At 40.5% G+C, this 16,528-nt stretch overlaps 1 protein-coding gene across 5 annotated transcripts in view; it reads right to left on the reverse strand.

The window, feature by feature from the left end:
- Positions 1–16,528, reverse strand: part of LOC135501634 (uncharacterized) — a 49,473-nt gene that overhangs the window by 32,391 nt on the left and 554 nt on the right. Inside the window, exon 1 of one of the 5 annotated variants that reach the window (XM_064793852.1) lies at positions 6,190–6,398. The exons of 1 other annotated variant lie outside the window; for it this stretch is intronic. The gene's annotated coding sequence lies outside the window, so the exon portion shown is untranslated. Of the gene's footprint in view, positions 1–5,981; positions 6,028–6,189; positions 6,403–16,528 lie in introns of those variants that run through there. 3 more of the 5 variants (XM_064793857.1, XM_064793854.1, XM_064793855.1) reach the window with 3 other exon arrangements.

Raw genomic sequence — 16,528 nt, forward strand, 5'->3', positions numbered from 1 at the left:
TAATCGTTTTTCGACTTACGAAGATCAGCCGGAATCCTCGTAAGAACGAGACGAAAGTACCATCGACGATTTCGCTGGGGACGACGTAGCACCGAAAATCGATGACGTCAAACACAAATCGTAATCGTAATCGTAATCGTAAGCGATGCGGAAACTCGCTAATGTTCATTTTGATGGATTACGAAAACATTTTCTGTTTTTTCGACTAAACGACATTTTAGTTTTCTTTTCCTTTTCGCGAATCTCGAAGCTCAGGAACACGAGGTGCTCGGAACCATGTAATGCTCGGAGTTTAGCATCATGATATTCCAGAGGTGGGGGAGGGGGGGGGGTAACTATAGATGCACTGGACGTTGATAACGATAAAGAGAGCGGACCCCGAATTCTTTCTTTGTCAGCCCCTATAAATAGAGCAAATCAGAAGACAAGATTATATAAATGTCGCCGCACTCCTATAAACACAGTCACCGAAGAACATAATTCTGAAAGCAGATCCGAACGCTTCAGGAGAATGGTTGGAGAGTAGACTAATTTCTCCTTGGAAACGGTGACGTGCATGTCGTCAGCTGTGACGAGGCCATTGAGTAAATAAGCGGGGGTTGTCAGGAAATGCACGAGTGTTATGTTTTCATTGGACTGCCATACATGTATAGAGATGAGCGATGTTCTTGAAGTAATGGATGCGTGAGAATTTGTTGGAACATGCCGACATGTTGTTGATAGATCTATCAACATGTCGACTGCTTAAACCTTGAGCACACATGTCATTCTCTTCGTGATTATGTCGCGGAGCTAGAGGTTCTTTAAAAGTCTATACCCAGTAAAAAAAACCCATGGGAGATAGATACACTGAACGCATATTTGCTAATCATCAGAACTCCAACTGTGTTTTTCGCCTTAAGGAACAGTCCATAAGAACAGACGAATAAGACGACGAAATGGACTGGTCTGGAGTGTGGAAGATTAGGTACATCTGACCCGGCTAAGAATCCCGCGGTCCCGGGTATATCGATCCGATCTAGTCCAAGGTCATGATAGAACATTCTATCATACCCCGCAATGACTAATTACTCCATCGCAAAAACGACCCTCTGGTATTAAATTAACACTGGGAGCGTTATACACAATGTATAGCAGATCTAAAAACGACGTTCGTAACAAAACGAATAGGACAGAGCTAAGAGAAGTCGAAGGACATTTTCAATAGTCCAGAGACCATGTACTTATGTGCTCGCCTGCAGTAGGTCCTCACATAGAAAATATGAGGTTTTCATCGAATTTAGTGGCATCTTGGGATTTTCTGGTGCTATAATGAAATCTTCGATGAGTGAATCAATCTGCAGCAAACTCCTCCAGTTTGCAGAGGACACTTTAGTACATTTGCAAATGAGACTTTGACAATGTTTGATGCCTTTGAACAGGGCCCACATTTATGATACATTTTCGCATGCCACTTTGATACAATTTGCTCAACCCACTCCGACACATTTGCGGAGGCCACTTTATAAACACATTTACGCATGGCCACTTTTATACATCCATGTATATTATGATACTATAACATTCTCTTATTCATTATTATTTTCTGTTTCAAAAAAAGGATTGGAGTGTATTTCCTACAGCTGTATCTAATGAGGGTATTTGTAGGGAGAACATGACAGATTTCAAAGTCAGGTCGTGCAGGGCTCGGCATAGTTATGACACTGCAATTATTCATGCCCTGGTGCGATATTTTGTGAAAAACAACAGACGCCACGCAGTAGTTTTACTGTTTTCCTAAATTTGCATCCAATTTGTGCAAAACTGGAAAAAGGGAAAACGCACCAGCTTGTACAAAAATATGTAAGTTAAGAAAGACCAAAACGCCAATGGTTAGCGTAATGTACCTAAGTAAGCTTATGGACGAATTGGCTGACTAGCCGGTGTAGAAGTTTGAAATGTTCTCGTATACATGCTTCCCGAAATTGATGGCTTGCATTGGAACTAACTTTTCCCCCCTTGTCCGTCATCAAAGGCATTCAAGTGTGTTGGTCAACCATGACTATCTCCTTTGTCCCTCCACCATAAGGCCTAGTTTCCCCTTATGACATCACTATTTCGGACACTCAGCGCCCCATTTTTGGAAAGGTGTATAGAATGTCCGGGGAACGATTTCATCATGCTTTTGAATCTTTGAGCTTTTAAATTATAGGTCAATGTGTATGCAGATACATAAAGCAAAACAATGTAATGGCGTAATGGACTGGATCATTTATTCATGTTTTTTATGCAGACTACACCATACATTCATCATAGCTGTGTAACACACTATATAGCATAGGATTTAGCTTTGTTTGCGGGTGTACACTTGCGCTGTATGCAAATGGTAGTATCATTAGCAATAGCGCTAATTGATATCATCCGATGATAAAATGACACAGGATAGCGGCCACCTTCATAAATGAGGTAGAACCTCTCCAATAAGGACAACCTCGGGACTGACAAGTGCTGTCCTAAATAGGGAGGTGTCCTGATTAGAGAGGTCAATTTTTAATGGAAAAACCCAATTATGGTCCCAAATTTAGCGTCATCAAGAGAGGGTGTCCCCATTGAGAGGTGCCCAGTGATGGGGTTTCACTGTACATGCATGTACATACCGCATGCGAAATATATCTGTACGAGCACGTCAAATGCTGCAACAACGACGTTATTACATGTACATGATGTTTGGCATTGTGACTAAAAATTACGGTGACATGCGTGGGCATATCATTTTTTATGAACCAGAAACTAATATTTTGACCCCCAAGCCAGTACGATCGGCAAGAAGGGTTTTGTTTCCAAGGCGTTGCTCTATCGTAGATGTGGAATGATATTGATATATTTATTCACTCTGTATGGGCAGATGACATAAAATGACCTCGAATTGTAATAATCTCAACACAAGCCGACCAGGAATTCCTTTATATTCATCTCGGCCAGAAACTTGATATACATGCACCACAAGAACTTAAAAGAAACCTATAGCAAAATGCTTATAAAGATAGGGAGTTTTGAACGTCCCGGTTAAAACCTAATGCGGGAATAAGCTTCCATTGATAAATGTTAGCAGTTTCGAGTTCCCTTCAGGTAGTTGTTTGTGTAGTCAATGAACTGTATGAGATGAAATCACCAATTAAGTTATTTTTACCACGTTCAGCTAGTCTCTAAATAACGACTTGTGCCACGATTGGATCTCTTTAATATAGCTTTGAAAGCTTTGGTCTTCACCACCCCCATTATCAACGGTTGAATGCGTCCATTTACGGACCAACAAAACGGAAATATGATAATTTTGTTATTCCCGAAAGGCGTAAATGAGAAGTGAGGGGGTCGTGAGAGGTTAATGGGTCAGGTCTCTCCAGTGACTCTTTTTATGATGAATGGACTCAATCAATGGTCAAGACACCCGGTGATATTCGAAACTTGCTGAAGTACATTTGAGTACATTGATCTTCAAGGTCTCATGACCTTGATTGATAGGCACGAGATGTTGTTTTGGCCGTGAATTGACACACTAACTTTTCCTGTGCGGAACTATTTTTTCGTCTTTCAGAATATTTCGTCATGCAGGGTGTTGAAATATCATTACAACGATATGCTCCTATTACTGCAGTTTTAAGGTTGAATAGTATTTTCATAAGTGTTTCCTTCCGAAAAGGATGTTTGCAATGAAAACTAGACGCGACAAGATTTGTTATAAGTGTCATCAGTCCTGCTTTAATTGGTAAACAGGGCTAAAACAATATGCTTCAAGGCCTACGCTGCTCATAAATTATTTGAAATGTGTAATTGAATTAGAAAATTTTAAATGGTGTAAATACATACTGAATATAATTTTCAACGAAGACGTTCCCCATGTTTGTATTTGCGTATTCTTACAATATTCTTACAAGATAGCATCGCGCAGGCCATTTCAGTTTACAACAGCTGTCATTAAATCTCCCCTCATCTGTCTGATCCAGAGCGTGAACGACATAGTCTAAACCAGGCTTGCAGCACTAAATTGCTTGGGGAAGTTACAAGCCACAGCAATCTGTATAAATCAATATCAATAAAACTCGGGCTATAAACCTCGGGGCATTCATCAAAGGGCCATGTCGGATAGAAATATTACCCGTTTTATCACATCACGGCGATAAAAACAGGTCTAACAATCAAAAAGGGTACAGTTTATGTATTACAGGTTTATAGATGCAAGCAGTACCCGTGAAATATACCCTTTTGGGTGTAAATAAGGATGTAGAGCAAATCTTTGGTTTAACACACTTAAATTACTAATAAACTGTAGCCAATGAATGCCAGGGTATTTTTTTTGCAAATAGGGTTGTTCGTTTCCCTGAAAAAATCACAACTGACTGCATATTTTGTGAAGGTCGAAACAAACAGCAAAGGTTCTCCAGAAGCCAAAAAAGCTTTATTTCTCAGACTAGAGTGCAGGGATAATACTTCCTGATCCTTTTTGATAGGGCGACCTGTTGCTGTTTCCCTCATTGAACGATGTCTCGCATAGGCCTACATTAAAAGCCGAAGTTATATATACATACCGCACGAAAACATCAGTTGTAATATTATACATGTATAATTCGAAATCAATTCCATACCGCACAATCAATAATGTTAATTATTCGGATTATAGAAAATGTGAGAATACTATCTTGTCAATGGTATGCATGTACTCGTAGTTTGCTGCATGCATCTATTGAAGCATGCTGTGCCTTACCACGAGGATGCTAGCTTATGTATACACCGCCATATTGACCGCCAATAGCAACACGTCAACGCAGAAGCGCCTGGTGAGCATTTACCGATAACGTAACAAGTCGAGCATGGAGCTAGTATAACCGGTATGGGCTTATCGATCCCTGGTAAAGCAGTGGTAGTAAATAGATGTCCATGTCATGACATTGTGTGTGCATGTAATTTGAATAGTTGATTATGGCACTTATCTACAATAACATAAACAGCTGCCTTTTTGAAGAGATACATTGCGCCTCCAGAAGACTCTTCTTCGGAAGAGTGCCAGCTAGTCGAAGAGAACTTAGCTAAATATACATGTATTGTACGGCGAGAGTTCTTAGCTGTATAATCATTCATGTACGAAAAAGGTTTTGGTTAATAGTCTGATATCAGCAACAGTAGACAGTTCAAACAACGATCCCTAAATGGCACGCTGTCGCCAATTCGGGCGACAAACCACTCGAAACTCCCAATGCGAGTATGCCATGGAGATACAACATGTACAGTGGTGAGTCTCATGCAAGCAGCTAGGTCTATAGTTGTGCCAACACGTGTCAGAATGTACAGCGTTTTACACATGTACATGTACATGAATTTGTGATATCTCGCTAAATTTTACCAATAGTCAACTGGTGATACACCAATTGATAGAGAAAATGGGGGAACACTACGTAGAAATCATCACGACCTTGCACGGATGTGAGCTTTATTTTGGAGACCCTTATATTAGAAGTGACACCGATAATAGTCATGATAGTGAGACTGCTGTCAGGATCCCAGCCAAGACGGTAGTCGAATCGGCAGGTGTCCTGGCGAAATAGCTCGTTTTTGCGTTCGGGGATCCTTGCCTCACTGATAAAAGGTTATCATGATACATTACGCTCTGCATGCTATAAACAACTTAAATGGACTCTTTAGCAGGAGTCAAGTGGGCCGGATTAAGTTACACAGAGCCGTCAATAGGAGTCTCAATGAAGCACAATGAATATTTTTATTTCTCGGTCTTGGGGGAAGTGAATGATATCAAAGAGACATGTATATTAAACCAAAGTCATAGCGAAGGCCGGGGCTTGCCAGTAAACTGCATGAAAACGCAGAATGGCATGAATGAGATCTTGCTAATCAATTAGACAAGCCATGCAGGATATCCTGAAAAACGCATCACGACTTTATCAACACAATACGATACGACTAGGAAAAAGAAATGAGCATCAGGAACTTACATCGATACCAGTATGTGTATATCGCATATGAATACAATGTGATATTCCCACCAGTACCAGCAGCAGGCGCCAAGGACGTGACATTAAAGCAAGCCGAACAGCTTTATTTTATGTCCTTGGCTAGTTAATCCTGACAAAAACAATACATATTCTCGGCCAGCGTGTTTTCTAAAACGAATTTCGAGCTAAAATTAAAGTAAACACTCACATGACAGAGATAGAGAATGTATCCAAAGGTTTATCCAATATGAATCGTGCGCGTATCAGCGCCAACGCTGGATTGAATGTCACCAACACACGCACACACACGCAGATCGCGGCGCTTTTTATGCAAATACAAATCTCGTAATCTAAATATAATCACGTGGCATTGAAGTGAGATATGTTCTAGTACCCTAGTCCACCCTTGATACAGTTCCCTTCCTGTTTCCTTTATGTCGCCTACACCTCCCCTACACCCCGTATCGTCCCCTAAGGGTCAGACCAAGTTGCCATGGCAACCTATTCAGAAGCTTTGTTGCATTGCGTTTGACAGCGACTCAAACATGCAAACGCACGATATCAAATCAATGCGCGCGTTGGTTTACTATGACCTTGACCTTGACATTCAGATGACAATCAAACCGAAACTAAACAAGCAATATTCTCAATTCATTATGATGCTGAGATGAATGAGAGACAGTGAGTGTTATGGCAGCATGGATGCTATGGTTATGAAGACAACGATAATTGTTGAATGTACTCCGAATTAGCTGCGACCGATGGCTCGCTATTCCTTTAACATGTGCAAGGGGAACGCGGTTGGTAATTACTGTGGTACAAGAAAATAAGCGGTCATACGCAATGTCGTAGTACTGTAATGCATTTTAATTCATTAAAACTCGGTGCTTATGGGTATGGCATATGTGTATATGGTCACAAAGTCATCGTTTGAATTTACTTTGCGGTCATCGACGCGAATTTTCTAAAGTCAAAATCGCAGCCAGCTTTCGGCATATTACCGCACCTCAGATTCAGTGCGTATTCACACAGCTTGAAATGTTCAAATTCAATAACAAATTTTAATTCAAATATTTGACGAATGACGTATAGGAATTAAATCGACCTTCGCCGTTTTTTCGTAATCAAAAATTCTATAATCACATTTTTTGATTATGTAAATACACTGTACTAATTGAATGTAAGTTTCAACACTGCTTATTATGTTAGTATACACTGCAGGATATAGATATTCTCAATACGTCAATCTTCGTCCTGCTGACGCGTCTGGTTCTATACAGCGGCAATGTTTATTTCGATATAATTGTGGCACACGTAAATACAGTATATGCGAACAGCGCAGGCATTTGATCCAGTAAACAGAGAAATGGATTTGATATTCGAAGGTCGATTGTAATAAAGTTATCCTCTGCTAAACTAATTGCTGATAACTTCCGAGCATCGCTGGAACAACCTCCTCTGCCATAGGAACTCGTAATCTCCGCCCAAGCGCGGAGTGATAATCCGCAGCACTCAATCTACCGCGTTATTGATGGGACCCGTGATGGAGGATGAACACCGCAAGCGGATGCTGATTAACATGTGATGGCATAACGAGAGAGCGCGCCCATCCATTGATTACAGTGATTAAAGATGATAATTTCATGGTCGGTTGGAAGTGTGGGACATAAAATTTTCCGTTGCCGTTGCCTGATGCTGAATTATTGTCTTGGATTTGATTTAGATACGCTCTTCTCTTAAATCACGTTCTTTTTCCAATAACCGCTGGCGTAGTTCGGGCTAATACCCTAGCGCCCCCCCCCCCCCCGCACACGTAATAGCCACGCATGGGTCCTCATGAACTGATCATGATGGTTCCTGTTTGTTGAATCCTATAATCGAAACGTCTGCGTTGTACATGTACAGGGCTGAGAGCACTATTAACTGTTAAGTGCTATCAATTACGATAAAATGCTTAAAAAGCCCTGTCGTGCCTTAATACGGCCTGGAATATTAGTTTGGGTTTCCAAACATCATTTTGGGCTTTTCTGATTTTGAATTATATAAAACTAACAGAATTATGATCGATCTTGAAATTTGAACTCCTTTTCTAGATTTTACGGGGCTGGAATTATATTCTCTCACAGGCAGTAAACATGGCCGCGTATTGTCTCATATTCTGACATGTCTCACGAAAACGCTAATAAAACAAATTAAAATCATTATTATAGAACTGTTTCAAATTTACATATGACATTGACAAGATATACATGCTTCCCGAAATTGGTGGCTTGCATTGGAACTAACTCTTTTCCCCTTGTCCGTCATTAAAGGCATTCAAGTGTGTTGGTCAACCATGACTATCTCCTTTGTCCCGCCACCATAAGGCCTAGTTTCCCCTTATGACATCACTATTTCGGACACTCAGCGCCCCATTTCTGGAAAGGAGGACTGCACTTTTGCGAAGTGTGATGAAAATACCAGCATGGATTTGTTTTTATATCACGAAAATGTATGTTTACAGAATGTACACGGAATGCATAGCCGATTTATTTGTGCACTGAGCCCTACTACAGAGCGGTTCATTCAATGAGCAAAATTATATATTTCAGATTACTGCATAAATCGCCTCTTTTGATTTTACTGCACCCTGTAGTGTATTGTGTGGGTGATTCATGTTGGCATTTGATTTATAAGTTTGAATGAAAACAACTCAGTTATTCAATCAATCAGTCATTCAATATCTGAATCACTGCAATTACTGTGCCTTATGTTGCCTTATCACCATTTGCTCAAATTCTTATGATTTCTTTTTAATGAAAACATGGTAAATGCAACCAATCAATAGGTTTGCCATGGTCGACTTTCCATTCGACACTGCAGAACGATTTTATACAGAACCAGCCATCATGGCACACTATTTGATATTTGGGGACAACATGCTACAATTTACTAATGGCAGGAGCTAGGGGGTCCAATCAATAGTAGGAGCCTTTTTCCGACTGATTAAAGGTTTCTCTAACTTTTTCCGGATTTATCCGACATTTCTCTGACATTGTCCAACTTTTCTCCGACTTGTTACAATAAACTTCTTGAATTGTACACCATACTCAAATCTGTTTGCAAAATATGAGTCCGAAGGTATGTTGTATAGACTTGAACAAGTGCAGCAGACAATGTATGTTTAACAAATCCTTATATCGCAATTCCGAAAGTACAATCGTGCTGTGTATGGAGGAGGGTTCGCATATTGCATTGCCTGCCAAATTTAATGCTTGTGTATGGCTCTTGAAGTTTGAATTTGATGGTGCATTCTAGAAAATCTCAAAACTAAAATCCCCACAAAAAAAATCCTATTCAACTTAGGCCTTTTATCTTTAATGAACTATTTTGGGAAGCCCTAGTATTTTTCACAGGTTTTCTGGAAATCCGACCTTTGGACGAAGTCGGACAAAAGTCAAACAATGTCGGAGAAATGTCGGATAAAATAGGAAAAAGTTAGAGAAACCGTTAATAAGTCGGAAAAGCCTCCTAGAAGTGAATACATCTTTTGCTACCGCACCGGTATACACTGACCACGCCAGACCTGCATTAATCCGTACTGCCCAATTACCCGCAGTTCTGTCGTTCAACCACAGTCCCTATAAGTATTTGGTTGGTTATATAACAACTGAAAAACGAGATGGCAGCACTGAAATCAATCCAATGCAGACCTCCAACTTTGGATTGGGTAATGCTAGCTATTTTACAATGAAACTTTGCCTAGCCCATGTTGGGATCCAAGCCACTCGATCTATACCGGGTGCGGGAAAGGGAGTACAGTACATACACTTCAATAACCCTTCGGTAGCGTGTGATACTGGGCTTGCCGGTTTCGTTTAAGGCCCAACGAAAACACCCGCAATGCAAAAATAGCTTTTTCGGAACTTCTGGCACGGAAGAAAACGAAAATGAAAATGAATTTTTGCCGTCTGATGTTAAAGCATTCTATTTTCGTCGTGGACGGCTCGAACGTAAAGGAAAGCTCATTTTCTTCTTGGACGGCTTCAGGCCATTGTATCGTCCCTAAAAGACACTAAGGCAATGTCCAGTGTTGCAATATGTGTGAGTAAAAGATGAGAAAACTTGACTCTGATTAGAGAATGACTCTCTGGCCGTGACCAGCCACAAGCCCGCGTGCGAGATCCAACTTCAGAATAGCGCTTGTGTGAGTGCAGAATCGATCGAAATGCCTGCTACATGGGAGTAGGGCGAAAGGTGACTTCGGTTGGAATCGAAACAGGGAGTTTCACAACCCCCCCCCCCCCATCTCGTTGTTCGATCTCGTGGTAACGAAGTCGAACAATGGGATAGGCGTTCACGTTGACGTTTCGGGTGCTTTGCGAATGCTCTCTATTCATTAATATCATTAATCTATTTAGTCCCCTTTAATTCAGCTTCGTTCTCTGATGTCAATCTAAGTCAAAATCTCTCTGACAACAATTTCACAATTTTATTGAGTATATTGCCCATAATGAAGACACATTGACATGATGTCCTCATGAATCATGTTATCAATAAAGAAACTCTGGGCTATACCATGAAGGGAAAGTGAAAGAACAGGACTTCCTGGTGACTGCAATGACGGGATGTCCGCAGATAAGTTATTAGGTTAAGGGTCAATGACTACACTTGCTTATCATAGTACATTTCTGTACATACTAACTATAGTCATAAAGACCGGGAACAATTTTCACTGAATTGATATATCACGACCGTCATAAATTTGTTACAAACAATTATTATTTGTACTTTAAAAAGCTTTGTATTTGAAAGATTTATCAGCGAAATTAACATCGTTTATGACATGTAATAAATATCGAACGCCTTTGACTCGATACATGTTATTGTTTGACAAACCAACATCTTTGAGGCCGACGAGACAATTTTGCCACGCAAAATGAAACAATTTATGATTATGTAGTTTTAGGAGACATTTTAAGTGTACGATTTATATCTACCTACCTTTGATGCCAGGCCAGTTTGAAGAATAATCATACTATAGACAAATTTGCCCCCTCGTTTTTCTAAAGCCTATAAACGATCAATGGAAAATGCATCATTCACTTAATTTGGTTGTGTCTTAAAATTAGAGATGAGTCTATGCTGTCACGATCAAGTATTTTATAGCTTTCACCCTCGCGGTGTTTGGTGCAAAATTTATCACCTCCAGCTCGGTATCAATAAAAGGACTTCGCCGTTTGTTTACATAATTTCAGTTGACTTAAAGAAGTGGCTCGACTATATCTAGTGCCATCTACGATCGCCAGGCGACGCCCGCAGTCAATGTGTGGGTTTGTGTACAGCGTATATGAGGGGTCATAATGTACATGGAGGTTTGCGAATAGCAAGGCGTACTTGTGTTAACCTTCAACTGATACTGATAGGCTCTGCATACACGTAATCATTGATCATGATTGGCAATAGATCATGTTCTTTAAATTAATGCAATTCAGCGGTCGAAAATTTGCTAAACTCGGCGGGTAATCAGTCCCATACGTTGCTATATTTTTTACAGGGGGGGGGGGGGGGCAGAATGACCCCCGCCCCCTGGTAATTATAGGTGCAGTTGCGGCTGCGACGAGGCGGATTTTTCCTAGCTTTATCCTAACAACATCAACAATTATGTTCTCGATTATCGAACATGAAAGCTTTTGGCCTTCGAATTCACTTCCTCGCCAAAGTCAATAACTGTGTCACACCTCTCACGACATGTAGCACACTCTGAATAGGGACTATCACTAAGTAAATTTGTTGAGGCATGTAATCATGTTTTGTCATTTTATCTCAACCCCAGTTGGTGCATCATTAAGTACATGAGTAATGAGATAATTATTATATCAAGGGGAAATTTTGGAATTTCATTTCGCCGTTGTTCGATGAATTTTTGCATGACCACGTTACCATTTAGGTTTGAAGAATATATTTAAATGTATTTCTATGGCGTTTGTCGGTTTTGATGCCTCTGTTTCACATAGGCCTATTGCACGTAATTATTGCCTTTTGTACGGGCGCCCTTCAATCGACTTAATGACGCCTCCACAGTATATCATGAACAATGTCAAGGTCTAAACGCTGTCGCCAATCTAACATGTATGATATCTGCGCGCAGTGAATATAAAAAACAATTTCTTCGGCACTGTCAGCTATATAAAGACTTCATAGAGTCTTTGATTATTCAAACAACCTGTCTTCCCGTGGTCTAAGTTTCAATTAATGAAAACCTCCTTTTATCGAATGAAAACAAGATGAAATCATTTAGTAAGCGCATTCTGTGAAAAAGCTCTTGATCTCAAGATGAAGCCTGACAGGCTGAGTGATTTCACACGATCTTCATAAAAGAATATTGAGATATAGCTGAGCGTCGACTCTTTAAACAATATTGCAGGGTAAACCAAAGAACCCGGAGGTAACCTACGTCGGCAAAGACAGTCGCCTTCTCTATCACATGAGTATACCGAGACCGACTGGATATCGAACCCGGGACCTCTGAAGCGTCGGGCGCGGATGTTTGCACTGAGCAGCACCAAAACTTCTACATTTGCTCTGCTGATAGAGACATCCGCGAAAAACAACTCATCCACGAATCTCTGGCTTCGTTGACTCATGTTAAAGCGGTGCCTTTGATGATGATTATAAAACAATAAAAATCTCTTTCTCTGATCAAAAGGAAACTTTCATGTATGTCGGGTCAATGACATGGCGAACGTCAAAAAGAGATAAGCTTTATGTTGTCATTCACTTATCTTGGATTGCGCCGGTAAATTTGGGACATTAGACAAACATAACCAACATAAGACATTCTAACCCACTGGTAGGATTCTTTTCCGGCTTCTTAATGGTTTCTCTAACTTTTTTCCTGATTTATCCGACAGAAATCCGACACTGTCCGACTCTTCCCTGAAAGGTCGGATTTTTTAAAAACCTGTGAACAATATAGGCAACACAGATCAAAAGTCTATGTTGAGTGGGGTTACCGAGGTGTGAGCCAAACACTCAGATTGACTCTAAGTGTGAATGCAAATTAGCTCACTCAATTAGGTCACCTCACCTGTATTGTCTCGGGATTTTAAAACGACTCATCCAGCGCGATCTTTGATGCCATAACTACGCCCACCGTCGTATTTTAATCATAATAGCCTATTGAAATAATGCTTGACCTAATTTAATATCAAAGATTTGACCAGACAAGTTGTTCGCTTATTTCTATATTTTGCTTTGTTCTTAAGCGGCATCTTTGATGCCTCACCAATATCGCTTTCATGTAATGAAACAAAGACCTCAAAATCGGGCCGATACCTCGTGATCCAAGGGAACTGTCCGGCGACCACACTTAAGATTTAGGCCGGGTCTATTTGGCAAGCCGCTCGCCGAACAGGCATCTTTTTTTTGTCATGTTTGGAGAGCCGCTTGCCAAACAGCACTAAAAAGCCACCCTGTTCGGCCAGCCGGGCTTGCCAAACAGGTAAAAAATCTACCCTGTTTGGCAAGCTGGAGACTTTACTTTAATATTAATGAGTTCGGCTCTCCATTCAGGACAAGAAAAATGGGGCTGTTTGGTAAGCCGGGCTTGCAAAGTAGTCACTTCCTAAGATTTATTAGTAAAAACAGCTAAAACCTGGTAGTAACTATTACTCTAACTTTACTGTGAGATAAGTAAACAAATAGCGTAATTAACAATCACTTAATTGTTCTAGCTGAATAAGAATGGTAAAAATACCCATCAAAAACGGTAAAGAAATAATATTTCGATAGCTACAGCAACTAGTTTCACAGTCGCTGCAATGGGAATTACCAGTTGACAGAGTGGTCGAGTTATTTTCACTGATTAGTCTTAAGAGTGTATAAGCACCGTATAAGGAAACTACATATACCAAGAATATGTTTTTCTCGTAATCGAACGCGTAGTGAAAAGACCAGATAAACGAAGCTTTATTTTGGTTATCAAACCAGTATCATATTTCCCAACGTTTCTCAGTCTTTTTGCTCCATTCCGAGGACAGTACAGATGGATCGGGCAAGCTCTGTAGTAACCCGATTCCCGGCAAGTGGGGAAGCATATTGTCCATGATTTTTGTGACAGCGCTGAAAATGCCAAATAAAAGCGACAAAAATGGTAAATCTACTCAAGGTAAAGACGCGTAAGGTTGGTCATCAAATGCTGGCGAACAAACGTCTTAGTTATCTGAAAGACTAGAGTCAGCATGGCTGGGACTGATACTAACATACAAAAGTTCATGATGCGTGATTCAATTTCATTTTACTTATTTGTACGAGTGGTTATGTAGGAGGAATTGTAGAAAGTTTCAAAAACGTATCTTCGATAACAAGCATACACACTTCTTACTTCGCGCCGTTCGTAGCTTTTCGTAGGGCGTGCGAAACCTGGCTATTTATACGAGTCCGGCCGTGTTCTGGCCAGCTGCCACAAGGTCACAACATACCTGGCCATGAAGTGACATAAAGGATAAAAGATAGACATCGATTAGATCGAGTGTACTTTATGACCTCCGAGCCATGGGTGACCAAACAAGAAGTATGCATGCTCTATGTCACGATGATAGTGCACAAGCATTATGAACACTATCTTCACTTATTAAAGGCCTGCGCTGTTCGTTAAAAATTTAAAATTTGTAATTGATTGATAATTCAGCACGATTTTTAATTGCGTGAGTATTGTAAGATTAGATTTACGCATTGCTGTTGTGAAGACAGATGTACCAATACTTTTATTACCAATTTTCGAGTTCATTTATTTGCATAATAACTGGACTGTGGCATTGTGTATAACTGCATTTTTCTTTTCCTGGACCACCATTAGTTACGAACGGCGTGTACCCCATTAAATTGTTGTCCAAGTATATATTTGTTTAGACATATATGGTGACAATTGTTTATATATCATGTAGATTTTAAATTTGGTCGCTTTGTTAAGTGGCATGAACGGGGTCGTTGAATATCGGACAGTCCACCTGTGGTGACAACCTCAATCGCAATTCTCGGCCGATATGGAATTCCGCCTGCCCCATACAACGCCTTTATTTTTGGTGGTCGCTATGTGACACATCATAGCCATCATGCATGACAGGCCAATGACTGAATGCTCTCAACAATAACTAAAGACTAATAATTTCGAAAACAGTACCGCAGCATCTTAACTAGCACTAGGAACCAAATAGGAGCTTTTGCAAGATCATTCGGCTTCTATTCAATGACCATCGCTACTTTTGGCTGGTGGAGTCGTTCGCCTCTGCTCACACCTATATCTTTGAAGGCAACGTTCGGCATATAGATAACCTTCACCCTGCACCTAGTCCTCTGACCCGGTCAAATGGGCCTATAGAGACTTGATAAAGTCAAAAGTCCTTCAAACGAAATTATTTCAAAATATCAATGGAGTAAGTATTCACCTTGGTGTTGTCAAACTATCAAATTTCGATCGAATATTGTTCATATATTGCGAATGCAATATTGCATTGTGAAATGCATGTTTGCAGTAAGTACCTGTATTACTATACGTTAGTTTACACAACAAGCAATTTTCCGTCCGCGAGTCAAATAACTTGGCCCATTTCCCCCAATTCAAAAGCCCTTGAGTTTATCCAATATTGAGTATAGAATGTCATTAAGGCAGTGAAGGGGGATGCAAGGCCACCAGGGTACTTATCTGTCGTTGAGAAATCATTTTCATGCGAAATAGATTTTCCTGCTTCAAATGCAGATTTGGCGGGCCTTATGAGAGGAGCAGATAAGACGAATTCTAGTGCACGTCTAGTAAGTAATTGACAGGCCCGGCTTATAGGTTCTTGGTTGCATCGATTTCAATGCAATATTCTAAAACACCTTGATTTCTGATAAAAGGTTGTTTACAGTAATATAGGTGAAATCAAAAGGCGGCTTCTGAGGCGCATATACCAGTTACATGTAGTATTATGCGCCTTTGAAGCCTCCTTTTGAATTGGGTTGGTGCAAAACATGGAAGCAGTTTAATTTGAGGTGTTTGTGAACCACCATGGCAACCCATGTGTTAGGGCCTATCATCAGGTTACAATTTATGCAAAACGCATCACACCACAGGTGCGCAGCGCATAGTTGTGCATGTCTGATGCTGTATACGGGATCATCTGTTATCCTCGTTATGGATCAGCAACAGATCGAGGCAGCGCATCTGTGTTCCCCAAGTCCTATGTTCCCTTGGTCCTTTGTTCCGAAAATTTTATATTCTCCCAATAAAAAAAGGTTTTCTTATGTTCCCAGTCAACGGGTCCTATGTTCCTTATCCCCGGCCCTATGTTCTACCGGTCCTATGTTCCTGGGTCCTATGTTCCCTGGCTTTCTATATCCTCAGGGTTCTACATTTCCCGGTATAAAGAGTAATCTATGTTTCTTAATCCTATGTACCCCAGCCCTATGTTCCCAAAGTTCTATGTTTCGACGGTTTTACGCTCCCCGAATTCTATAGTCCCCAAAAAGATGAGGTTTTCTTTACCTCGCCGTTGGCGGGTTATTGATTGGTGGTTCTTTGGCTA

This window comes from Lineus longissimus, chromosome 17, assembly GCF_910592395.1.
Source record: "Lineus longissimus chromosome 17, tnLinLong1.2, whole genome shotgun sequence".
Lineage (NCBI taxonomy): Eukaryota > Metazoa > Nemertea > Pilidiophora > Heteronemertea > Lineidae > Lineus > Lineus longissimus.